A 27,092-nucleotide genomic window follows, 5' to 3' on the forward strand; every position below is an offset into this window, starting at 1 on the left:
AAGGCTACAGTAAGACAAAGGACCATGAAAAGGCAACAAGCTGATGGGTAGCTGCAGCAGTTTCAAAATTCATCAGTTTTAAAGCTGAATTAAATATTTTTCTGCCACAAGAAAGTTTTTATTAAAGATTACTCAGTAAAAATGAGTGCAGCGCCTTTGGAGATTGACTTTTCCCATTCTGTCTGCTATGGCTTCTACAGAATGTTATTTTACAACAAAGTCCCTTGAAAAGTCTTTTTGTTCTGAAACTGAACTAAGTATGTCATTAAAATTTACATATACTTCATGTAAGACTAAGAAAATAGTTCCATATATAAAGTTACACTTCTTTCCTTCCTTTCTTTCTTCTTCATTCTGCTTATGCTCTAGCCTCACAGGACTTATGACAGTAAAAGTAGGATACATATCATGACAAAAATTTGGTAGTCCCTTTTTGCAGAATGCATTATGCCATGAGAGATGCAATTACTTATTTGAATGTAAAAACGTTAAGTATTACACTGGGTTGCTCTTCAGGAGAACCAATTACTGTCAATGTCATGTTCAGCTAGCAGAAGAGGTTTTATTTTTTAAATGTTCATTGAGTCCTCTCTCAATGTAAAGTTTTTCTTCTTAGTAAATTTACTCAAAAAATAATTTTATCCTTTATGTTCTGGTCTTTAAAACAAAATAAAACAAACCCCTCTAATCCTGATGAAACTTCCATAAAAGGAGCTATTAAATGACACTGAAGTAAATGGGAGACAAATTAGACACTTAACTAATAGTTTTTCTTTTCCCCTCTTCGGTACTTTATCTATAACATACCCTATATAGATCTAAGGTTGGACAGTGTCCATTAAGCAGGCATCCAGTTGTGTTCAACACTATTGCTCTGCATTTCCTAACAAGCCAGCTACTGAAAAATCATTGAAATTCCTGTCAGATCCATAGCCCTCTACAGACATGGGGCTGTACACTAAGCATTTAACATGATCTTCTGGAAAGAAGAGTCAATAATATTGTCACATACATTCATTTTGTTATAGTAGGGTTGGCTATCACCCATGAAACACATAATTAAGAATCATTTTTCATGAGTAAATCTCCTTGCAGTCTAGCAAATAAGAAGCACACTTAGTGATTACTGTGTTCAGTGCCTGTTTCAGAGAACTTCGGAAGACAAATGCCAAGCATGCAATACCTGTCAGTAAGATCTGTTTGTGATACAAGTTTATTAGAAGTCATGAACAGGCTTCTTATTTAATGGATGACATCTTTGGGAGTTAGTTACTAATAGTACAGCAATTACTGCATTTAGTTCAAACGTTTTCGAGTGGTCCAGGGTGGCAGTCACATTACTAAATTGGTCCTTTAAACAGTGATGTGAATACTTGGGGTGGGGGCAGTTCTGGGGAGTTGATTCCCCTGAGAGGTTTTAGTGGTGAGTTAGCACTAGTTAATGAAAAAGCACCAGCTGAGAAGCTGATCCTTGCTTTTGATCAAGACACTGACACCAGTTTAAACTCCTAAGGAAAGATACAGTATCTTACATTTTCTAAAGGAATTGTCTAAAATGAGGTATTTGAATCCATACTTGGGCAACTGACTGATAAACTCAACATTCACAGCTGTTGAGCACTGCGGGTTCTTTGTGAATTTTAGTTTTGATGGGAACATAAATAAAGAGTAAGTAAATCTGAATAACCATTTATTTTTCTTTGGGTTTTGTAATTTGTTCTTGTTTTTTATTTGCCATGGTTTAACCCTAGTAGGCAGCTAAGCGCCACACAACTGATCGCTCACTCCCTTCCAGGGGTATGGCAAAAAATTTTGAAGGATAAAAGTGAGACAACTTGTGCGTTGACATAAAGACAGTTTAATGGGTGAAGCAAAAGCTGCCTGTGCAAGCAAAGCAAAACAAGGAATTCATTCACTGCTTCCCATTGGCAGGCAGGTGTTCAGCCATCTCCAGGAAAGCAGGGCTCCGTCACCCGTAACGATGACTTGGGAAGACAAACGCCATCACTCTGAACATCCCCCATTCCTCCTTCTCCCCCCATGCTGAGCATGACATCATACGGTCTGGAATATCCCTGTGGTCCGTTGGGGTCAGCTGTCCCAGCTGTGTCCCCTCCCAACTCCTTGTGCCCCCCCAGCCTCCTCGCTGGTGGGGTGGGGTGAGGAGCAGAAAAGGCCTTGACTCTGTGTAAGCACTGCTCAGCAGTAACGAAAACATCCCTGTGTTATCAACACTGTTTTCAGCACAAATCCAAAATGTAAGCCCACAGAAGCTACTATGAAGAAATTTAATTCTATCCCAGCCAAAACCAGTACATTCTCCACCCCTTACACCATACTATTTGTGTCATGCTCGGGTCCCATTCTGTCCAATACATCCTCATTAACCACCATCCCCCTTCCCATCCTCTGATATATACATGGATATCATTCCCTTAGTCTATGGACCACCACTGTGAAATGTCTGTAAAATGTCCATAAAATGTCCATTGAGGTTTTTTTTAGTCCATGACTTTGGGCTCCATCTGTTATGGTTGTCACTCAGGTGAGGTGAGGAGGTGGTGTTTGGCGTGGAGTTATTGGGCACCAAAGCCAGCTCAGGTCAGGTCACTGCTGCACTTGCGCTGCATTTTGTGAGGCTCATCCTCCACTGGTTCCTACTACATTCTGGCAACCCAACCAGTAGGCACTACACTAAAATTTCACAAAAACAAAATCCCTACCCAGGAGACAGTAGAACTTGACCACAACAATAGATACCTTCTCTATCCATGCAAAAAGGACAAATATTTATTCTTAAACTCTCAGACCTCTTTTTCACACTTGATTATAGAGTTGATTATAGAAGAATGCTGGCTTTCCAGAATGAATTATTTAGACAATATGTTATGATCATTTGAGTTTTTATTAGTCATAGAGTGCAGAGAAGAATTATTTTAGGTGTGAATTTGCATTACACCTACACTTGGGAGTCTTTCTGTATACACTGAAGTGCATTACTGGTTCTCTGAAGACGCAGTCTCTGATGGAACCAAGGTTGAAGCCATGTACCTAGGTGCTATCTAGAATGCCCTGATTGCAATCTGTACATAAAGTTTTTCAGGAATTTTCTCGTTATTGACATATGGTGTGAACTAGAACTGGCAAATGACATAAATTCCTTGCTGGTAAAAACATTATGTAGACATTTGGTCCTGAAACCTTAACAGATCACAGGAAATCAAACCTGCTGTCCTGTACCATTTGGAAAGGGAGACATACCCAAAGAGTACCAATGGGGAGTTTCTCTTCTGTCATTCATCACTTCATATGTGCATCCATTTCCTCCCTTGAAGACTTTTCAATAAAGCTGTATGTCCAATGTTCAATTGGCCATGTGCTACTGGTAAAAAGTGCCATCATGTTGGGTTGCTGTACTACAACCAAATGACCATTTGCAAAGATAAAGTCAATTCCTGCATGAAATTAGCAACCGACACTGACTGCAAGCAGGACAGAAGTAAAGCTCAACATCAAAGGAAAGCATACTCAATTTATTTCTATTTGAGTGGGCAATTCTTTCTAACCTGAGAAAAGAGGACTGGGCTGCAGTTTCCCATTTCTGCATCTTTGTAAAGGATTACAGAAATCCAGGAAAATCAACTTCAGGTATAAAGGGTTTAGGATTTGGAACTCCAGCTATTCTGAATGCCACTATGTGTGAAGCAATGAAGAATAGAGAAAGTACATTATACTCATCCTCTGCTTCCTATACTGGTTGCAGTATTTTTAATCAGGTTTATAGACCCTTATTTGTATCTGCTTGTCTATAAATCCAAGAAAACTTCCTCCTGGAAAGGCACTTCCAAAGCACACCAAAACAAAAATGCTGCTGTAACAAGAAACTCCACTTCTCCCTCTGTGGAGAATGAAAGAACAAATGACACAAAACAGATGTTAATCGTAGCAGATGCTGATTGTATCACTTAATGCACAACTGGAAGATACTCGGATACAATGGGCAGTGCATCATTATAGAACCTGTTTGAAACAGAACAGAAACAAAAGAATTAATCAGGTAGAATTCACCTTTCTTAGATGCACACAGAAGATGACTGAGGACATTTGTTTATTTTGTGGGTTTTGTGGAATTTTGTTCAGAAACCATCCTTGAACACTAACCATCATTTTTTTATGACTCACACTTTGCCATGTAGTTTTTAATAGTCTCTGCTCTTGTTTTGTCAACAGCTTCATTTAGTAGCTGCCTCATTACTTTTCAAATTACAGGAGAAAGTAATTCAATTTAATGAAAGCTACTAGCGCTTTGAAGTCAATATTGATGTAAAGCTGCAGGGGGAAAGTAGCTAAATTTAATAAAAGCAGCAGTTTCTAAATTAAGCTCTGTGGCATCTGTGCTTTTAAATTGTGTTATGCTTATTGTAGATGTAAAATCAAAGATGTTTTTCAAGTACACACCTGGATGCCAGCTCTGGAATAGAAATATTCTGAACAAGGCACAGCAGTGCTGGTTTTTCTGGGTGAAGATTCTAGATGGGATTTAGTTCATCTGTAAAACTCATATTTTATAATAACATAATTGCTAATACAAAAGGCCAAAGTTGCCTCCAGGTGAAATTCACCCCTGTTTAGACACCAAGCGTAAAGACTGTATTGCTTGCACTACTGGGCTTAATAAGCAATACAATCATCTGTAGTCCTTTTATTGTCCCTTGAACAAAGGTGAGCAGCATTAGCAGAATTCACTTTACTGCAGTTATGGAACATTTTGATTGGGGAGGACAATCAAACCGTGAAACTTTGCCTTTGCTCTTGCCCTTTTTATAATAATGAAATATATACTAAAACATCATTGAAATCTTATTCATTTTATAAGAGGAATGAAAGGACTCTTATACAAAACTACTTTTATGAATCTACTTTGCCCCTTCACATGCTGTGGCTAAGGTTAAAAGACATAACAAATATTATGATTCAATGCCCGATACTGACAATTTTACAAAAGCAATCTTCCACACCATTTTATGTATTTCTTTGACTATGAGCAAACAGATTCTAGGGTAGGAAAGAAAAGTTATAAGAAATATACTTTTAAAACCCTATTCATTTAAGTGCCCTCTGTGAGACTTACTTACATTACTCTGCATACATCTCAGCATAAATTCTTGCCTAGTGACTTCTTGCATGCCTGTTTATATGCTTTTATATAAAGAAAAAAGAGGCTAAACCAGTTTTTTATTTCAAAACATTTTTTCTTTTTCGTGGATGGGAGACAGAGAAACGAATCCTTCGGCTTCTGTCATTATTTCATCTGGCTGTTTCTGACATTTTTATGTCATGTGTTCCTTGGGAGAGTGCCTTTGCCACTTATTTTGTACTGCTGGTAAAGACTCATAAGTTCTGTTCTTAAACCACAGCAGTTGTTTTCTTTTCTGTATTCTCTTAGGAGGATTTATTGTATATTTTAAATGAGTGTGTTGCAAAATCAATTTATCTTTAGATTTCTGCATGAAATTCACCCTTATCTACAAGGGTTTGAGTGTCCAAAGCCACTTACATTGTATCATCAGGTCTTAGGTGGGGCTTAAGTGTTTCTTTGGTCTTACACTTATTTGGCACAGTGATGAATGTTGATATATTTCTAAGCAACCAATTCTTTTTGTATAGAATCATAGAATCATAGAATGGTTTAGGTTGGAAAAGACCTTTAAGATCATTGAGTCCAACCATCAATCCAACACCACCATGCCCACTAAACCATGACCTGAAGTGCTACATCTACGTGTTTTTTGAACACTTCCAGGGATGGTGACTCCACCACTTCCCTGGGCAGCCTGTTCCAATGCCTGACAACCCTTTCAGCAAAGAAATTTTTTTCTAAATTAAATATCTATATCCTCATGCAAGTTCTCTATAAGGATGGATAATACTATCGGCTTAAATTTCATTCTTAACTAATTTTAAGTGAGCAATATTTATATTACAAACTGTTCACAGTTTTGACCCTGTAAGAAAAAAAAATTATAATACCTACTGCAATTAAAAAGAATATGTTTAAAAATCTGATGTATGATGGGGATGTTGTTATTTTCATATTAGAACTGTCTCCACATACACGTAATGGAGAAATAATTCAGCGAACTACAATTCATTCTGAACTTTTTTTTTACAAGTTCTGGTTTCTCTTTTAATTTCCTTAAAATAGTTTTTGATTATTTGGGGCATAAAATAATTTTTAAAACCTGATATATATATCAAGCCTTTTATGTTTGAAAACATGCTCAGTAACCCCAGTAAGAGAAATACTTATTATGTCTGTTAAGACTTTTGCAATCAGTTAGCCAAATGACAATTTATTCATCTTTATGCAGTTGGCTTAAGATTGGTATTCATTTGATTCAGCATTACAATTCCAAAGGTATGCCGTTTCCATTGTCCAAAAAGATGTATTGGCCTGTACCATTTTATTTCTTTAGATACTCACTACAGGAATGTGAAAAAAACTTAGTCTGGCAATATCTAGATGCCTTGAAGAATGCTGTTCATCCACGTAACCAACTGAACAGGCAAATCAGTACCAACTGCACATGCACTTTCTTAGAACACCTGTACCAACATACCAATATGAAACCTTGCAAGAAGTTGCAAGAGCAATATGAGATGCTCCCTTTGAAAGTCTGTCTTATTTAGATATACCGTGCATATAATTTGTGACTTTACTGGAAGGTTGTTTCAGTCAAAATACCCAGGGTCTGAGGCTTCTTTTCTCTCAGTATCTGAACAATGAAGATGAAGCTAGCTAAGATATGTATAGGTAAGATGCAGAATTACATTTGAATTGCAATAGAGATGTAAGCAAAAGGGCTTAACAGGTTTATCTAATGTTTGAAGTCTCCTTTATAATTGTCCATTACCTCTGACAGAACACAGATGTTTTCCCCTGTACCTTTTCCCACACATTTGTGTCCCAACTCAGACCTTGCTATCTGGCTGCCAGGGAAAGACAATCATTATGCCAAGCAAATCCTCTCCTTGTGCACTGAGTGAATCTGTGACAGACAAATGCTTCAGGACATCTGTATTAAATTTGTGATGAGCCAGAGCAGGAAAGAGTGGAGAATGTTCAAATAGGTCCAAAAGATTTATTTGCTCAAGTACAAGCAGGTATGAGATTTGGATTTTATCTTTCTAAGCAGTTATTTTTAACACATCAAAATAAGATTAATATAATATAACTGATAATAACATCGATGAGTATCAAAGAACAAGTCCTGAAACAGGTCTACTAATTTTCCACCCATGGAAGATGATCCAAGTTAATGATTAATTAAATATCCAATTAATTTCCTCTAGAATAGGAAAGTAGATGTCTCCAGTGACCCTGACTGCTATTGGCAAATTCAGGAGAAAAATTCCTTGAGAGGGCAGAAGAATACAAGTCTCCAGAGCTCACAGATGGAGGGGCTAAACCTGCTGTCTGGCTTTCCTGGTTTTGATATTCAAGAAAAGATTTATTTATTATTCATAGCGTATCTGTTACTTAAAATTTAATTTTGAAGAAGATGATACACAGAAACCTAATAACTTCCCCTGGATCCTGATGTCCCCAGTTCCTAGCACATGGGGATACAAGCCCCCAAGGCTGCAGCCCCACGCCGGTTGCTGGTCCTCAGACCTCCTCACACACCTACACACACCCCCCGACATGCACACTGTGGATCCCTCCAGTAACTGGCCTTAGACACCCAGTCTACCCAGCAGCCAGCCTTGGATTCCCTGGCCTTCAGCTGCACAGAGACACACACATGCACACAGGTCTCTCAGTCGACCCCCAGACCCATAGTCTCCCCTGCAGCTGCCTTGGACCTCCTAGTCCCACCAGCAGTGCTTCAGCCTGGGTCCCAAGCCTCCTTTCCTACTTGCCAGCTAGTCCAGCGTGTCTCGCTAGTGATCCCACGCTGACATATGTACGCCACAACGCACACACACTCTGCTCTCTCTGGGTACTGGCACCCCAGACACGTGGCCTCAAACCACCTTGACCTCTTCCTTTTCCCACCTTTGGTTCCTCCCCAAACCGTTCCATAATATTCCTCATGCAATCCCAAAATGCTCTTCCCAGCATCTGATAAAAAGTCCCGCACTCCCCAGGTCTCTCATAACCCCCCACGGTTATAGGGTGCTCTGGAGAGCTTTTTGGTTGACGGCTGCTGCTGGCTGTCCCCCCAGCCTGGGGGGCTGAGTGTCCCCTGGGACGGCCCTGGGGAGGGCGGGCAGGGGCTCGGGTCTCTGACACAGTCATTGGGTTTTCCCACCTGCCACTGTGCCTTTGGGATCCTCTCTGTGTGCAGAGGTGGGCCATTAATCACATAACCAACACTGATTATTTTAACATACCTTATATAAATTAAAATACACTTCATTCAGAATCAATTACTACAGAATATCATCTGCTGTCTGAACAGGCTTCAGATACAATACCATTTGGACACACAGCTGAGACTAAACCAGAGATCAATCTCAGCCACTTGTATATGTCTTCTAGTATACTTAGCCCATACCTTTAACAGCATCCTTTAGAAGAACTGTTTGTTCGGGTATTTTTCCTCTTATTCTTTCTTTTCTTCTTCTTTTCTTCAGCTGGCAGAACACGATCTCCATGTACTGCTCATCGTATATATAGGAAACATATCACATAGAATCAATAAATTAAAAAATTTGAAAAAACCCAAATAATTTGCTAATTTTTTTATTAAATGGGACTTAGCTTTAGGATTTGATTCAGCTGTATGTTTGTACTTAGGGAGGAAAGACACAACAGGAAGCGAAAAGAAGGAGCTGATCAGAGACTTCACACGTGAAAAATTGCTTGATGTTCCTAAATCCAAATTTCCTCAAAATGTCCCACATATTACTTTGTGTGTACTTTTAAAAATATTTAGCAAGTATACTTCACTAAAGTGTTCTGATAATCATACCTGAGGATATCAGTAATGTTACCTATCTTTTTTTGTGTGACAGCTTTGAGAATAAGAGACCTCAAAATGTTCTGCAAATTACATTATTAGTAAAGTGTCCATATTAAAATGTAACACAGGAGGAAAGTAGTGCAATTGGGATGAGAACCATCTTTCCTGAGTCCCAGTCTATTATGCTATTCTCCAAAGCTTGGATAGTTTTACATGCTAGTACGAGGCTTGATACCTCTTGCTAGTCACATTTGATTGAGTGCCATATTGCCCACCTAGCAATTTCAAGGACCAGAAAAGTGGCATGGTAGTGAAAAGTTTCCTTTTAATCCATCCTTTTTCTATATTTAATCTACCTGATAATAGATTAAATTATTTTTAATTCTTTATTTGTAGCTAATAATGCTGGAGCATTTTGTTAACATTTTTTAAAGAATTTTTTTCAATTTATTCTTTTAAAGATAGTTTATGTTTTCAAGCATAAATTACCTTCTTCCACTTTTTTAATACCTTAGATGCCATTGTTCCTATAGAGTTAAAGCAATGTAGCTGCTTATTTTCGTATGGATTTGCTTATTTAATCACCCACAGAAGGTGTGGCAAAGGTACGTGATTGAGAGAGACACAAATTCCTCCCACTTCCTTGCTTGATCCAGCAGCAGAATAGTTCAGGCAGAAATTTTCCTGGATGGGTAATCTGCCAAATGTTTCCCCTCTTCAGAAGAATGTGTTGTCAAATCTTGGCTTACTCTATACAAATATGTTCCTGCTTGTTTTACTTCATGGAAATATCTCCCATTTTTCATGAAAAGGGGTTGGGCATGTCCTCTAAGACAGTGCTCTACACTCTATCGAGTATGGGACAGATAAGATTTCTTTCTGGATTTTACATGTAAACATAGTAGTTGAAGTTTGTTCTCTACTATGCTTTCAGAGAGTAGTTATATACTACATTTTCCTCAGTCTGACTTTCAGCTTCCTTCCCCCAGAATATGGTCTTTTTAAAATCTAGCTCATTAGGCAGACCCTATTTATGCCCCACTCCCACAAACAGGCTTTTCTGGAGTAAAGGGGAGTTGCATTTAGTTCTGGTGTAAGGAACTGGAATCAAACAGATTTGGGAGGCAGATAGGACAGGGACAAAAAACTTCCCAAAACTGGCATGCCACTGCCAAAGATTTAGCAAGTAATTCCACTTGGAATTACTCAGGAATGTTAAGGTATAAGCCTTAACCTCATGCATTTGTTCTCACACTAACAGAGGTGTCAGTTACTAGGCCATGCTAGGAAGCACCCTGTATGAGAATTCAGTACATTCTAGGACTAGAATACTCAATATTATTTCCTGAATCTCAAAACCAAAATAGGACACTCTGTTAGTTCTTTCTTATTTATTTTTACACATCCTAATGGAAGCCTTTTCATAAGCCACAGCAGAATCAAAAGCCAGTAAAATGGATTCATCAGTGAATCAAGCAGCATTGTCATATAGTGGAGCATTTAAAAACTGTCCTTTGACCCTTCTATTCAATAAGGTCTTCGCTGATAGAAGGAGAATTAGTCTGGATGACATTTAAAATAATTAGAACTTTTACTGTTTTCAGAGGGTCTTTACTCTCAGCTGAGCAGGTTTGGGGATTAGCCAATTTAAAACAACTGCAGACTGCCTCTGCTTTTCACATCGATATATGCAGGGAGACTAAATGGTTGTGCCATTTGAAGCTGCTGTTTGTCGTCCTCAGTGACCTGGCAAATCCCCTTCTAAACTGAGTTGGGGGGTAGCTTCAGTCTAACCCACTGTCTGTGTTTTTCCATTCAGGATCTCCTCTAATTTATGACACCATTTAATAATCAGTTTCTATTATGAACAATAATCTTACTGTGTGCTGCCAACTGTACGCAAGGTCTTATGCAAGCTGTGTGCTGTTGTCTCTACACAACTAGATGCCTTCCATTAGTCATTCTATTCCCATTCAGGGAATCATCATCAACAGTAAAAACTTGCATTTTTAGACCAGAAGACTACCAAAGGCTCTAACTGCTTAATTTCTTGATCACTTTATCTAGCCAGACATGTGAAAGTGTTTAACAGTACACAAAAATGCTGGATTAAAATGGTGTGCTCCATCAGGTTTAGGTGGGCATGATGCATTATGCCACCAGGGATTTTGTGCTTATGCTTAAAGTGTTTAGCACCTCCAGCTTAGGAAAACAGGGTCTAACACACCACTTACACAATTTAAAGACATTGCAAAAGTCAATATAGTTATGATAGTTTACACCCTCTGAATATGTTGCCTGATTTGTCTCATTAGAAGACAATTGGAGACTATGTCATTCTGTTTGTCCTTATGTTGTGAAGAACTACCTCACGTCTGATGTCCTAGGTGCAAACCAGATAATCCTTATAATAATTATGTATTGGATGAAATTAAACTGACCCAAATTTAGGTGTCTATATGCAGACTTCTACATACATGCCAGGTCCCATTACAGTCAATACAGAACTCATCAATATGTTTAATAGAGCCACAGATGCAATTTAGTTCACCCCAAGTGCACACCTACTGGCCCTTCCCAAGGAGTCTAATCATTCACTTTCTGTGACAATTGTGATACCTTGGGCTTCCTGGGCACCCTGCCGAGGAGGTAGAGCATCTGCCATAACTCCTGTGTCTAACCTACCACTATGACCACTATTATATTGTTACATACTACGTAAACTATAAAAGTATTATATGCTGTTATATACCAAATGGTATATATTACTAAAATTCTATACTATTTTTACTGGTGTAGCTACTGTGGAGCCAGGTCATGGGCTCTAACACTGCCGTTCCTAAAAGTTCGTAGTACTTTTCTAGGTACTGCCTTGGCAGAATTTTGGGAATAGTATTTTGCAGAGATTATTCCCAATGAGCGGTGAGAATAAGTCTGCCCTATCTTTTGAGAGGAGAGACATAGATTTAAAAAACATATGAAACTATTTGTACTCAGGCTGTGTTGTGGAACACACCCTCAAGTGCTAGAGAATTCACCCTGGGTCCATGCTAAGTTTACTAATAAAAATATTGCATTTGCGTCTCATCTCTTTGAAGTCAGATTTAGATGTTCATTGGGGATGATCTAATCTTAATCATGTAATCTTTTTCTAGCTGTTTCAGGTTATTAAAGGAAAAGCATTGACTTGTGTCCTGGACATGGAAGAAAAACATGTTTGTAAGGGCAGGATCCTTGTAATGTCTCAGCATATCTATTTTTCTGCCCAGAGGAAGGACCAGTCACTTACTAGAGGATTTTGGGATAAAAATTTGGCCATGTGTAACAAAAACCATTAATGCCCTTTCTTTAATTCTATACTATTCTGTACTATTGTCAGCTTCCATGGGAAAAACTGCCCGGAGCTTTTAGGTGCTTTAGACTTTCTGAACTGACCTAAACAAACATAATAGGGTAACATTCTAGCTTTATGTACCTGAAGATTTTTTTAAAATATCAGAAAATAGTATGTTGATATCAAAGTTTCATGTCTTCCAGTTTTGAAAGGTTGAACATAAGCAATTTTCATCTAAGCCTTCCTTATGCTTTCTTTTACTGATTGAGTCATTGCTATATATAACACAAATAACTTACCTGGAGCTTTTGCCAAGATACAATTCTACACAAATTCTGTTGAATTTGCATTTAACAAATCATCCTGACAGCAACCTAGTTAAGACATGATGCAATGACATGTGCGCTTTATTTCAGATATTCTGCCACCTAGCTATTCCTCTGAAGACTGGACCTATTGCTAATGCATCTAGGGCCCTCTGAAGACAGTCTAGGATTAGTATTAACAAAAAGCCCCACTGGATTATAATTTTTCTAAGTGAGAAACCTGGCTAGGGACACCAGTGTACTTTTTCCCTGAAATCACTTTAGTCTTACTGTTTGTAAACAATTAAGACATTGAAGCATTTTGACCAAGGACTTCTATCAATCCCTGGCCCACCCTTCACACTCTGTTTCTCATGAGTTATCATACAATCAACATTTTAACTAAAAAGACAATAAATGTAACATGGATTGTGTATTAATCATTTAGTAGTTGACTTGTGTCATATTGCCTTAGATTAACCTTCACAGCATTTGTAGATTAACCATATGAAGCAGCTTTTCTGTTACCATCTTATAGGCATGGCATTCAGGGTGTTGTGCTGTACTTCCACTATAAAATCCAGTTGGCATTTGGGAATATTTCATAGCTTTTTCAGAGAAGCTGGCTTTCAGCAAACTTACAATAATCTCTTTTTTTTTTCATCTCTCCCCCAATAAACTGAATGGGATATTTGCCAATCACATTTAAGTAGCTATAGTGAAATATTAAAATTCCTAGTAATTAATTGAAATATGTCCTGGGTCTAGGTAGTTTTGCAAGACAACAGGAATTCAGCTGCAACAGATAGAGTTTTAGCCAGTTCCTCTGAACTCTCCAAAAAAGGATGGACATCCTGAATGAGATTCCACTGTTACAAATAGATCACATCTAGTTATTAATTAAATGACTGTCAGGTGTATTACTATCTGGAGTTGATCTGTGAAAAAAGTGTGTCTGTTTGCTGGAAGCTTTGTTTTGTAACCTGTGATGTAGTGCCAGGCCTTGGCACGGAAGTGCAGTCCTGATGCAGGCATGCTGATGTGTTTGTATACCTATGAGAGCAGATAGTCCCAGGCAGAGACAGCTCTAGCTTTGGGAATACATTTTGATAAGGGTTTTTTTCATGTTAACTCTGGTCAGTGGCTTCAGCAATGAGAAGTATGTGTATAATTCAGTGTTCATTCTTGATAGTTTTGTCCTTATTTAAATTCAAAAAAACCCCCAACTTCCTGAAGTTTATAAATCTCCTACCTAAAGCAGGCAGATATAAATATACCTGTCCCTGGTTTGTAAATAAAAAGGTAAACTATATGAGAGCAACACACAAATGATCTAAGGCCGAACGTCAGTTTGTTTTATATCACTTCAGAGAATAATAATTGTCTTTGGAAGGAAATAAGATATTCTATTAATATGCATTATATATTCTATTTCTAGTTCCTTTCCTCTAAATATTAATTAATATTCATTACATATCAGGAAACATCACTAAGAAATAAGTATTACTACTGCAAGGAGGTGCAAAGGACTAGTTTCTTGAAAGTATTTGCATGACTAGTTCTTAGGTAAGTGTTTAACTTCAGTTGCTTCTGTTGGAAATAAGCACTGTGTGTAGACATTAGACCTCTAAATATCACTGAGGTTGAAGGCCTTTTCCAATTTATCTAGCAAGATCATTGCAGACCCTGGACATGTATTTAATCCTAGCATGTGAGTTAATCACTAGAACTGCTTTACACACCAAATACTGAAAAACAGCTGCATATAAAAAAATCACGTGCATCCCTAGAGCAAATGCTTTCTCATGGATAGTTTGAAAGGATCATTCTTAAATAGCTTTTCCATTCCATTTAAAAAAATTTCTTACAGTCCAGGTCCTGTCCCAGAAAAGTACTGCCAGAATGATTTTCTGGTGTCAATAAATTAATGATAATTTGCTAGGACACACAAGAAATTTCATTTTGTAGAATCATTTAGGAGCAGTGTTTGTCATGTGCTGTGTATGTAGCAATTAAGAGCCCTGAGGCAAAAAAACCAAGACACAACCCTGAAAAAGAAGAAAAAAGATTTGCTTAGAGGGCACTTTGTGCACACAGTAAGAACAGAGGGAGCTGAAGCAGAAACATTCCCTAAGCTGCAGAGACCAACTCTGAGTAGCTTGACACCCAACCAAAGCTCTTTCAGCATGGTATTAATTAGCAACTCTCTTAAGTAACAATGTACATGCTAGAAGCATTACATCATCTGAACTTGTCACTGGCTGTTGAGCAAATAGCTGTGAGGACCGGATACTATTGCATTACAAGTTCTTTGAGTCCTTTCATAAAATCCCAGGCATGGATTTAACAGGGAAGCTAATGGGTTTTAGCCCCTTCTCCCCCTTCATCCTACCTCCTCTCCTCATTAAGAACACTGTTCCAGCATACATTGAGTGTCAGGTGATGAGGGAAGTGGCAGCATCTAACTCTGCATAAAAATTCTTTCCCATTTTCCTTGAAGCTAATAAAAGACTCCCACTGAAGCAAATGGGAGTTACATAAGAATCTTACACTCTGAAAGAGCAATTATTCCAGACAATGAGCTATCATAAAACTATCATTTCACAGTGTTTTTGCACATATTTGCCTTTAAGCAAGGGCATAGATACATTTCATTTTGTAATCCATTTAAGCGTGTACTTTACTTTTAAGACACTGGACTTCAACATAACCTTTAAGCTCAAAGGAACTTTGCTGACTGGGTGCCACAAAGAACATTAATGAGTTTGTCTCCTGCAGACTTTCAAAAAAGACAACCCTGTATATATATAAAGCCCTTAGAATAGTTTTGTTCACTCGGTTAAAGTGTTCATGTCATGAATATGATCTACTAGGTTTGATAGGAAGCTGAAGATAATCTTAGGGTGGTACAGCCTGTCTTTTTTTTTTTTCCTTCTTTTTTTCCCCCCATGTGAATCTATTCTTACATTTGTTCTATCAATAGAGAAGTTGGCAACTTCTTGCTGAGAAACCCAGAAGGCTCATCTAGCATTTAACAGTGATGAAACTAGGAGCACTTTCTTTGGAAGGTACAAAAGACTATGAGAGAAAAAACACCACATCTGATTGCTGCGGAATGTAAAGTGCTATGACGGAGTTACCCAGGATTCTGCAAGGGGAAGTAATTTTCTGGGAAGTCTATAGTATAATGATGATGATGTGAGGAGGCTATGGGCCTGCTTACGCTTTCTTTCTTAAGTAAAGAGCATTTTTGTTCAGAATTCCCATCTGTCTTTGTACCCAGTTAAGAAGTAAAATGTAACTCTCTGAAGAGATTCAGGTGAGTGTGCAAAAATAGTGGGGAAGATGATAACAAACTGACTCTAGTTTCGAATCATGAATGTTTCAGCATGGAGCTTCCTCACAATAAAAGAGTTTTGAAGTACGAGATCTGCATTGACAGAGATCTAAAGATAAGATCAGACCTGTAAAGAAAACTACATACATTTGATATAAACTTGAAGACAACCTTGTAATTATCTTTTAGGACCAAATTTAGGACTTTTTTACTCTGGACTGACAGCTCTGGCAAGATCAAAGCAGTGAAGAAAAGACCTTGGCTGTTGGAAAGTAACATTTTCTATCAATTCTGAAATATTTTTGCAAGAAATTTGTAACTTAATTGCTTGAACCCCCAAACTATTTCAAATAACTTCCAAAAAACTATTTTAGAATTTTAGAATTTTTGTTTGCTCTTTCATTCATTTCCTCAAACTTTAAAAAACTTGAATAATTTATTGTTTAAAAAGCCCTCAAAACTTGTTTTTTCTTTGTAGCCCTCAACTGATCTGAAAAAAACACAGAAACATTAGATGAACTAGTTTATCGTTATGGTTCAGGAGGTATATTCTTTCCAAACAGCAATTTTCAAGCTCTTATAACTTTCTGGAAAGGTTATTCTTTGGGCTGAAATTCATCATGTTTATTTCGCTGTGCAGCCATTTCAGAAAGCATTCAGCAGAATGTCAGGTGGATGCATATTATCACATTTGAATCTCACATTGCACATTGAAACAAATGACTTCTTGCATTTATATCAATTTGCAATCAAGCAAGCTTTTTCTTTTTTTACATTGCTGGATTTATCTCTCTTTTAACATTTTAATATTATACACACTCAAAAGAGACACAGAATGCTTTTCCATTTTATGTGCGATTACTCACCACAGTTTTTAACAGCAAGAGAATTTTGTGCAAATAATATGTTAATGCAACATTAGTCATGAGATGTGTTGAGGACTTAAACAGCACAAGTCAGAAACTTATCAACCAAGTTATGATTCCCACAGCAATGTTAAGTTAGCATATTGTGCATATATGTGAGACATAAATAAAAGAAGGTACAGTATATAGTGATGTAAAGTGCTATGTATAAACAAGATGATGACTTATTCAAAATTAGAGGTCCTGAAGCATCTATAACTTATCTTGGATTAGTTACAGCTGCTTTGGGAACCGTAACATTGAAATTTGTGATTTCTGTCTGATTACTTTCTCATGATAGTGCACATAATACAGACTCTCCCCAAGTTGTTATATACTGCAAACTTCTCTGAAAATACTTTTTGATGGGTTTATCAACTGAAGGATGATAAATAATAATTTACTCTGGAAAATCTTCTGCTTAATTTTTATGGAATTTTACAATAATTAAAAATTCTGCAAGATTCAGAGAAGAAATTTAAACCTCCAGTTATTCATCATGTGAAATAGCACCTAAAATGAAGCAAGATTTAAATGCCTCATTAGAGAAAACTGAGAATATTTAAGATAATGTTTTAGAGTAATCCACACTTTATTCCTAGAATCTCTGTTCTCACATACACTTGCTCACTGGCTTTGACCAAAAGCATGGTAACAGCAGTTACTAGTTTGGGAAGAAATGCACAGTGCAAAGAAAACTAAACTGAAAATTTTGCTGAGATTCTAGTGCATTTGGGGCTCTATAAGTCACTCAAATGAGCCTGTAATTAATTCTCACTTAGATGGAGCGGTGTCCATTTAGGAACTATCTTTCCTTAAGTGCATTGTCAGTTTCTAGCTCAATAAGGGCCACATTGCTATGATAATGTCAGGAATTAAGTACTAAATATATTTTAAGTAGTAATGGTAAAAATTGCAGATCCTCCAAATATTTTCTTATTGTGCAAAATTAATGAAAACAACCAAAAAAGCTAAAAAGGTAGGCAGGGGCTTTTTATTCTGTTTCTTTATCTACTATCTTAATTTTGAAATATTATTCATTAATTTATTTCATAACCTTGGTTTCTTGATTCTTTATTTCTTGTGTAAGCAATTCATAATCAAAGAAATGAAAAGACATGAGACCCATAATGGAGAGGATAATTTGTGCCAAAAAATTAGCAGTAATTTGTTTGCTTTAAAAAGGTCTATAAATGCAGTGATTTTGGGGGAATAATAGGGAAGTTCTGTTTATCCAAGTGATACTTACTTGCTTAGGACAATGTAGTAATAACATATAAAAGATGATCACTCTTTATTATTTCTTCCTTAGGGGAATTAGCTGAATGGCACTGAATAGGATTCCTGCCTGTCGTTACTGCTGGTTTTTTTATCTTCATCTTTCAGTTTAGTAGCAAAAACAGGCCTGAAGGAGAAATTGTTTAGCAGCAAACACAGGCCTGAAGGAGAAATTGTTTAACCCATCCAGTTTCTGTGGTTTAAGTATTTACCAAGTGTCCAACTAACACTTCTTGGGTTGCTCCAATAGCACTCAGCATGCCCTGGAGCTTTTGATCAATTTACTAACTAAATCTGGTTTTGACTGCTTAGCCACCATGGTTAGATAAAACACTTTAATTGTGTGACCATAGACTATTTAGGATGTAACTTCCATGTAAAAAGGGAGTGGGACTCTGACTGTGAAAGTTTTAAAATATCAAATTATATTAAAAAAAAATACTGAAAGTTAGAACTTTTAGTGGTCATTTGTATTAAAGTAAACACTAGTAAGGTTTAGCAAAAGTCAAATAAATAGTAATTGAAAACATAGATCCAGGACATTTTCAGTGTATGTTTTTCTTCAGTTTTCTCAACCATTGTATGCATGAGAAGATTTATTACAATATAGATGGGGCTAAAAATATGTTAGCTATGGATTTACAATTTGGTGACACAAAATTTTGAAGAGAAAGTGAAAACATGCTTACAGCTAGTCTGAGTGTTAGTGAAGAAAAATAAAAAAGACAATGTTATAAAAAGAAAACAGTATCAAGAGTGTATTTCTTCTGTCATTGAGACCATGTGAATACTGGCACATTTTGAAAAAATGTATTTAATTAAGGTATCTCTACCTATGATGTATCCATTCATTCTTGTTTACAGGATGTATTTCCAATCTGTAGTTCGACTTTCTTTTTTCCAGTTTTGATCTGTATTAAACTGTTTGTTGGTGTCCACTTCCAGAGTTAATAATTTGAGTTAGACCTTTCAAGACCATTGAAGAATTGCAATGTAACCCCTTTCTGTTTTAAACATAGCTGATCTAGGTGGAAGACCGAACTCATGTGCTGCCTGCTGCATAGTCAGGCTCTGATGCAACCACCAAGGGCTTGAAGAAATGGATTCTACACAGTGCACTTGGATTAATTTTTTTCAAAACTGTATTGTGCTTACAGTTGGGAGTTGCTACTGATCCCCTAACCATCTTCCACTTGTACAACAAATGCACCAGCAGTCTTGGTTAGACTAAAATTCAGACTCCAGATTTTTTTATCAGACAAAAACTTGAAAGATATTTTTCTAGGTTTTGGTCCATAGTCAGGCAGTTGTTGTAAGATTGCTTATAGAGTCTTATTTCCACCATTATGAATATGATATTCGCAATACAAAATTATTCACAAGATTTCAGCAGTTTTGGGGTAAGTATTTTGAAAATGGACACAAACCCCTAAAATAGCAAGAGTCTTTGTCTAGTCCATATTTCCTCCCTAAGGCAGGATAGATTATGCCTAAAACCATAAGTAAACATCATCGTATGATGGAGATATTGCAATATTCCTGAACTGTCTTTGCCTGTGCTCAGCTTTCCCATCTCTTAGAGGTTTTTTTTTTATGTTGTCCAATCTCCCCTGTTAGTTTAAATCTATTAACTTTTATTTCCAATGAACATGGAAAATAATTTCTTTCCTTTCTGTGGTGACCACATTTTTATTTGAAGATATTTCCCATCTCTCTCCTATGCCTTTTGCTCTTTAGCTATACTTTTGTTGGTTTATTGTATTTTCTAGGCAATTAATCATTCTTCTAGAGCATTTCTGCTGACGCTCCAAACTAAACTCCACTTTGAGGCTCTTATCTCTGGTGATTACTTCTTAAATCTAATGATGTAGATTTAATGTCTAAAATACATTATTCTTTACAGAATTTAGATAATAATTTTTTTCACAATGGATATAATAGTGATGTCTCACATCCAGTGTGTAGTCCTCTAAAGCCCCTCCTGATCACTGTCTACCTACTTGATTCTTATTGTACATTTATTCAACTGATTATTCCAGCAAAGAGGTAGCATTTGGTTCTCTCACTGAACTGAATCCTGTTTTTTTCAAGCTAGTTCTGCTGAGACAACTTTGAATTCTAATCCTGCCTTGCCAAATGCTTGTGGATTGTCCCTGCATGGCATTTTTTGTAAATTGAACAAATATGCTCTCTATTTCATCATCTATGTCCCTAATGAAAGATAGACCACACCCAGGACAGGCAGCTATGGAATGATACTGAATATATCCCTCTAGTTTGACCATCAACTACCAATAAACTTTTTCCAATAAGTTGTTTACATTCATGCTCATGTTGTACTCATGTAATACTCATTCTTAGCTGTTAGCTGTTAGACCTAATTTTCATTTTGTAGGACACTTGTTGAGTTTCAGTTCCTGGAATAATGCTTCTTTCTATCCATTGCTTTCTTTATTTGCTGTTATAGATATTGTTAAGAATGTCTCAAAATGGGATGGACTCTGTCTGGTAGATGTAAAGTTAGCTGCATTCATTACTGCCGCAAAGGACTGTGCTTTGAATGACTCTGCTATATAAATAGGTCTTGCTTATTTTATTTTCTCAATTTCATGAACAGTGTTGGGCTGTCTGTCACCTCTAAAGTGCCTTTGATCTTTCCTCCATGTCATTGTTTCATGGAAAAAAATAATTCTGATGTACCTTTTGAATACATGTAGCAAATTTTGTTATGGGTTGTAATTTTCTTTAGAAAACAGATTTTTCAAAGTTCATCGATGATATATTCAGACAGGCTACTACTAACTCAGCTGGTTTCATTTAACATAGCTTGTGGAGCAAAGAAGAAAATGCTGAAGAATATTTAAACAAAGCTTGAGGATTATTTGGTAAAAGCAAAAGTAACTGGGTCCCGGTTGTGGAACAGATGCCAAATCTTAAAATTCTGAAATGATATTTAACTTTCAAGTTTTTGTGGTATACTACAGATCCTTGTGATTATGGCTTGAAATGGATCCTTTCTTACTGGCTGCATAATCACAAAGGCCAGCTTTACACCTGTTTAAAATTTTGAAAATAATAGAGTATTAAAAAGGCAGCTTGAGAAGTTAGGAAATGAGAGAGTAGAAGATTTTCTTTTGAGATCTGCCAAACTGTTTGTGACAAAATTGAGAAGATCCAAATATAGCACTACTTACTGACTTACGAGTAAGTTATAAAATAAAAGGTTTAGTTAAGTTTGAATTTGAACTTAACACATTGGTACCTCACAGGACAGTGCTACGATAGAGCATTGTATTTTACTTTAACAAATAAATTTGTACTTTAAGAAAAAGAAGGTTGCAAATCTCGAAATGCATTCTTGAAGTAATCTTGTATCTGCTTTGCACAAAGTACATGCATATTACTATCAGAAAAGTACCATTTTATACTCATTTTGCAATGAAGTAAATGAGTGTCAAAAGGCACCGTGCTGCAGAGAGTGAAGCCTATGGACAAGAAGAGAGGGAATTTGCTAAGGCTAGACAGTTTTGTTTATGCTAGCAAGCTTGCAAGTAAACTCAAAATATTTTTGTTTATTTTTAGGGTCTTAGGGCAAATTTTATGTTCTTGAATTACTTTATGCATATTTACAGAATTTGCTCATGAACTCTGCAAGGGCTAGATGTGTTTACAGTAAGGTCATTTTGTAGGTAAACATGCATAAACATAGCAAGTAGAACAGTAAGTAGATGTCCTTGAGCTTAATCTCAAGTGTGCCAAAAGTTTGTTGTATTACATTTCTATATACCTAGGTTGTCTTCTTCCATGTATGGTCTCTTTATAACAGAGCTTCAAATGTTCTTTCAGTTTTAAGTATGGGAAATTTATTCAAGCTTGGAGGGAAGATTAGAGCATGTGGTGGCACGTAACAAAGCCTCTTATTACTTCACTTCTGAGCTACCTCTGCCATGTCTATCTGAAAACATTCACAGCTTTATTTCAAGTTGTCATTTAAGCCATGTACAAAACACCAAATGGTGAATTTTTAAAAGGTTGTAAGGTTTTTTTCTGTTTTCTTGATCACTCATTTATAGGTTGAGAAATTTTTTGCCTACTTTAGGTTTGTATAATTGATTTTTCATTTTGAGCAGTGCATAGTTAATATTATAGGATTAGCTGTATAGCTGACTTTAATTTTTCTTTTCTGTATTGTTAAAGTTTCTGTCTGCTTCTGTGATTTTAGTCTGAATTGCGAATATTTCAGTATCTAGCTTTCAATGAACAAACCAGCACATTGTTAGAAACCTGATGATACTAACAGTCAATACTACTGACTGAAGTCAAAAGAATGCCATATTTTTAGGCCAAGTTATCTGGTTTTGAGCCAGAAACATTTTGGAAACATTCCAAGAAATCAGAAATACCAGACACTTAAAATTCCAGTATCTTGAATAGGAAAGAAGTAACAACAGATCACATTTAAAAACATTTCAGAAACTGCTGTTCCCTTGGAAAAACTAAAAGAATTTAGATATCAGAATCAGATATATAATGGGATGGTGGTATTAAATGTAGCCAGGAAGACATCAATACCCTTCCATATTAGGTATTTTACTTGTTGCACTTCCATTAAAAAACAGAGTAAGCCCCCTGCATTCATACCACATACACACATTTTTCCTTCATGAGTCCACATCCTGAGCTTAACTGGCCAAAATTGCCACTGAAATCAGAACTGAATCCAAGACCCTTCTTTTTCATATGAAGGAATTAATTTCTTTTTGGCACACATATAAAAACATGCATATTCCCAGTTATATATATATTCCTCTGTATTATATGTATAAGAATTCCCTATTCTCTTACACGTGGTATCCTACTGATGTAACATGGCCTACTTGACATAAATAGATGGGACATGTCACCACATGATGCGTCACTGTGGACATAGGAACAGATGTGCTGTTCAGAAATCCGTGGTTAAAATGTCTGTAATATGTGATTAAAGAAATATTTATTTTTCAAAAGTAAAAGATTTACTCCCCACAAAAATGTTGCTCTGGTAGAGTTCACATCTTTCAGTACTTTATGCTTTTAATAACTATGGTGAATATTGTACCATAAAGCTCCTATTGGTTAAACTGTATTGGAATTGTGCTAGTATCTTTCAAAAAATTAAAGCCACCAAAATATATTTCAGGCACCTGTGTAACCATTTGACCCTAGTAGCAGCCTTTCCTCAGGAAAATCTTCCTTCAAAGATAAGGCAAACTTTGAGCAAAAACTGTGGACTGGAGTTTAACTCGTGCACTTAGATCTCTAAGGAAACTTTAGTCCATTGCTTTCTAAAAAGAAAAAGAAAAAATTGCTGTCTGTTTTCAGCAAGTCAATCTTTTTGCAGGATCTAAACAGCATAAAACAGAGGGGTTTTGACACTGATTTTCTTTAATACTAAAAAATAATTTTTTTCTTCTGTTGATTTTGAAATTGCAAAAAACATTCACTGTTGAAGAGAAACCAAGATAGTAAAACTTAAGTGATAGAGTCTAAACCTTTGAGTTATTGATAATAAATGGATGACTGCCATGTATTTTACAGAGAAACTCATGCTTATTGAGAAAAAAATGCAATCCTTGCTTATCGATATCTATTTTCTTTATTACCTATAAGTAAAATTGTTACTTAAATGCAGTTAATGATGGAGCAAACAGTGGCTTATCTAACTATTGTTCCTTTGGGACATAGGTGAAAGAACAAAATTAGAAGGGGAAAGAAGCTGAAAACCAGAGATTGAATATCTGTTGGAGGAAGAATATTGAGCAGGCCGTAAGCCCCCCAAGTGATTATAAAGAAAATTATTATTGTTTTTTATTCAAGGTTATTATTATCTTACTCTCTGTTCTCTTTGTTGTTCTGCACAGAAACACCAAAATACGGTTACATGGTTTGTGACAGTAGGAGTGAAGAGATGTGACCAGATCATGACGGCAAATATTATGTTCCAAGTTTGACAAGACCTAATGTAAAATAGTTATCGAGATTTATGATTCAGAGTGCTGTGCCCTAACATTGCTGGAAACAAACAGAGTTTTCATGTCTTTTGCCACAATGCTTGTTAAGTTCTGAACAATGGAATTGTCTTGCTTGGCAGGCAGAATAGACGACCTGAGTTGTCTTCACTCAGGAATGAAATTGAATGCTTCTTGCTGTGAAGAGTTTTCCATTTACTCCATTGTTCAGACTGCACTGATTCAGACAAATTGATTGTCTCTGTGGTAACAGATCCATGCCAAGGGATGACAAAAGTTAAGTCATCTGTGATTAAGATTCAGCTAGTTTTGAACACTGAATTTTTGGAGGCACTCAGATGAACTTCTGGAGGCTTCATAACTACTGAAATACAGAGTGTAGGCAGTGGGCTTCTTAATAGTAGTGTCTATGAAATGGGATTATTTCTCTTTTTGTAATTTAGAATTTTTGTCATGTGGCTTTAATTTATGAAACCATATGCAACTTAATTCCTGGATATGGATTCTCTCTTCCAGAGCCAAACTTTTCATTTACACATAGCCAGATATTGGTCAAATGACTTTAAGCTTTGCACTGAGGTAGACAAGGTATTCTCCAAAGACCATCTTAAAATTCATTACTTCCATAGATCAGCATTATAAGCTTTGCATTGACCAGTGAGGATCGTTACATTACTGGCTGGATGGACGAGCCCAAAGGGTTGTGGTGAATGGAGTTAAATCCAGTTGGTGGTGGGTCACAAGTGGTGTTCCCCAGGGCTCGGTGTTGGGCCCTGTTCTGTTTAATATCTTTATCGATGATTTGGATGAGGGGATTGAGTGCACCCTCAGCAAGTTTGCAGATGACACCAAGTTGGGAGGCAGGGTCGATCTGCTCTACAGAGGGATCTGGACAGGCTGAATCGATGGGCTGAGGCCAATCGTATGAGGTTCAACAAGGCCAAGTGCCGGGTCCTGCACTTCGGTCACAGCAACCCCATGCAGTGCTACAGGCTTGGGGAAGAGTGGCTGGAAAGCTGCCTGGCGGAAAAGGACCTGGGGGTGCCAGTTGACAGCCGGCTGAATATGAGCCAGCAGTGTGCCCAGGTGGCCAAGAAGGCCAACGGCATCCTGGCCTGTATCAGAAATAGTGTGGCCAGCAGGAGCAGGGAGGTGATTGTTCCCTTGTACTGGGCACTGGTGAGGTCGCACCTTGAGTTCTGTGTTCAGTTTTGGGCCCTTCACTACAGGAAAGACATGGAGGTGCTGGAGCATGTCCAGAGAAGAGCAATGAAGCTGGTGAAGGGTCTAGAGAACAAGTCTTATGAGGAGTGGCTGAGGGAACTGGGGTTGTTTAGCCTGGAGAAAAGGAGGCTGAGGGGAGATCTTATCGCTCTCTACAACTACCTGAAGAGAGGGTTGTAGTGAGGTGGGTGCTGGTCTCTTCTATCAAGTAACTAGTGATAGGATGACAGCAAATGGCCTCAAGTTGTGCCAGGGGAGGTTTAGATTGGATATTAGGAAAAATTTCTTTACTGAAAGGGTTGTCAGGCATTGGAACAGGCTGCCCAGGGAAGTGATGGAGTCACCATCCCTGGAGGTATTCAAAAAGCATGTAGACAAGGTACTCCAGTACATGGTTTAGTGGCCATGGATGATGGTTGGACTCAATGATCTTGAAGGTCTTTTCCAACCTAAATGATTCTATGAATCTATGATTCCACTGTTAACCAAAAGTTTAGTGTATTTTTGCTTCACAGTCCGTTTAGTTTGTTCTAGTATGTGTGTTTTCTTGCTAAGTATGTACTTTAAATAATGATAGTTACATGAAAACATTGTAAAACAAACAATAAATGTAAACTTTTAATGTCATAAGTTTGTTTACAAACAAATTAGGATGCCTAGACGTGGATTTTGACATTTACAAGCACACCCTTGATTTTTTGCCATTGAGGGACCAGGTCTGGGGACAGTAAATGTAAGGTTTCAGTAGGCATGTTTTTCTTAGTTACCTTCTGTGGACCACTTGTGGTCCAGGGGTTTTCCCCAGGGACCCTACGCTATAGTTTGAAAACTGCTTATTGTAGAAGCTGAGAGGCTGTGCCACCTAAGAACTTTAAAAGAAGGCTTTAAGAAGATGGTATCAGTTTTCTGGTGAAAGAACGTCATACCTTTCCTCAGGAAGAAAGGGGAGGAAGGACAGCAATGTCTGGAAATATTCTCTGTTGTGCACAAAAATATGCAACATTGCCATTAAACTTTTATTATATGTCTGGGATTGAGCACTGATTGCCATTAAACTTTTATTATATGTCTGGGATTGAGCACTGATGATTTATTTTTATAATTTTTTTTTTGTTTTTTATTTTTTTAACCTATAGAATAATTCTGCCTTCTTTGACCAGACAAAAAGAAAATGTAACTCAAAAGACAGAAAAACATGGAAATGATGTTAAATCTTGGAATCTGAAAAGTAGAAAACAACTGGAGTTCCAGGAAAAAACACAGAAATGGGAGAAAAACACATCTAGACCTCAGGCCAATAATTTATCATCTCATTTTCACCATTCATCCAGCTTTTACTGGGCGTAATCTTTATAGCTGTTGGAAAAATAGAGGACAACATGGAACAGAAAAGCTGAGTTCTGTTCTTTCTTTAATTAGTGAAAACATTTCATCAAAGTTTTCTGGAAATAGAATTACAAAATCCTACTAGCTCTAAAATAGATAACTCACAGAGATTTTGGAAACCTTAAGTACTACTGCAAAATTCTGTGAACCCTGTGGATGAATTACTTTTCTTCAGGAAAATTCAGAGATGAGAGCTTTGCAAGGGAAAAAAGGACTTTTGGAAGGTAACTGAATGTCTTCAGCACTTTCAGTGAGTTCGTCTAGAGAAGAGTCTGAATGGTAGATTTCTTCTCATCCTCAGTGCATCCCAGATCAGGGTTTTTTAAACCTTTTTGTTTGAACAATT

Source organism: Buteo buteo, chromosome 3 (assembly GCF_964188355.1).
Source record: "Buteo buteo chromosome 3, bButBut1.hap1.1, whole genome shotgun sequence".
Taxonomy (NCBI): Eukaryota; Metazoa; Chordata; class Aves; order Accipitriformes; family Accipitridae; genus Buteo; species Buteo buteo.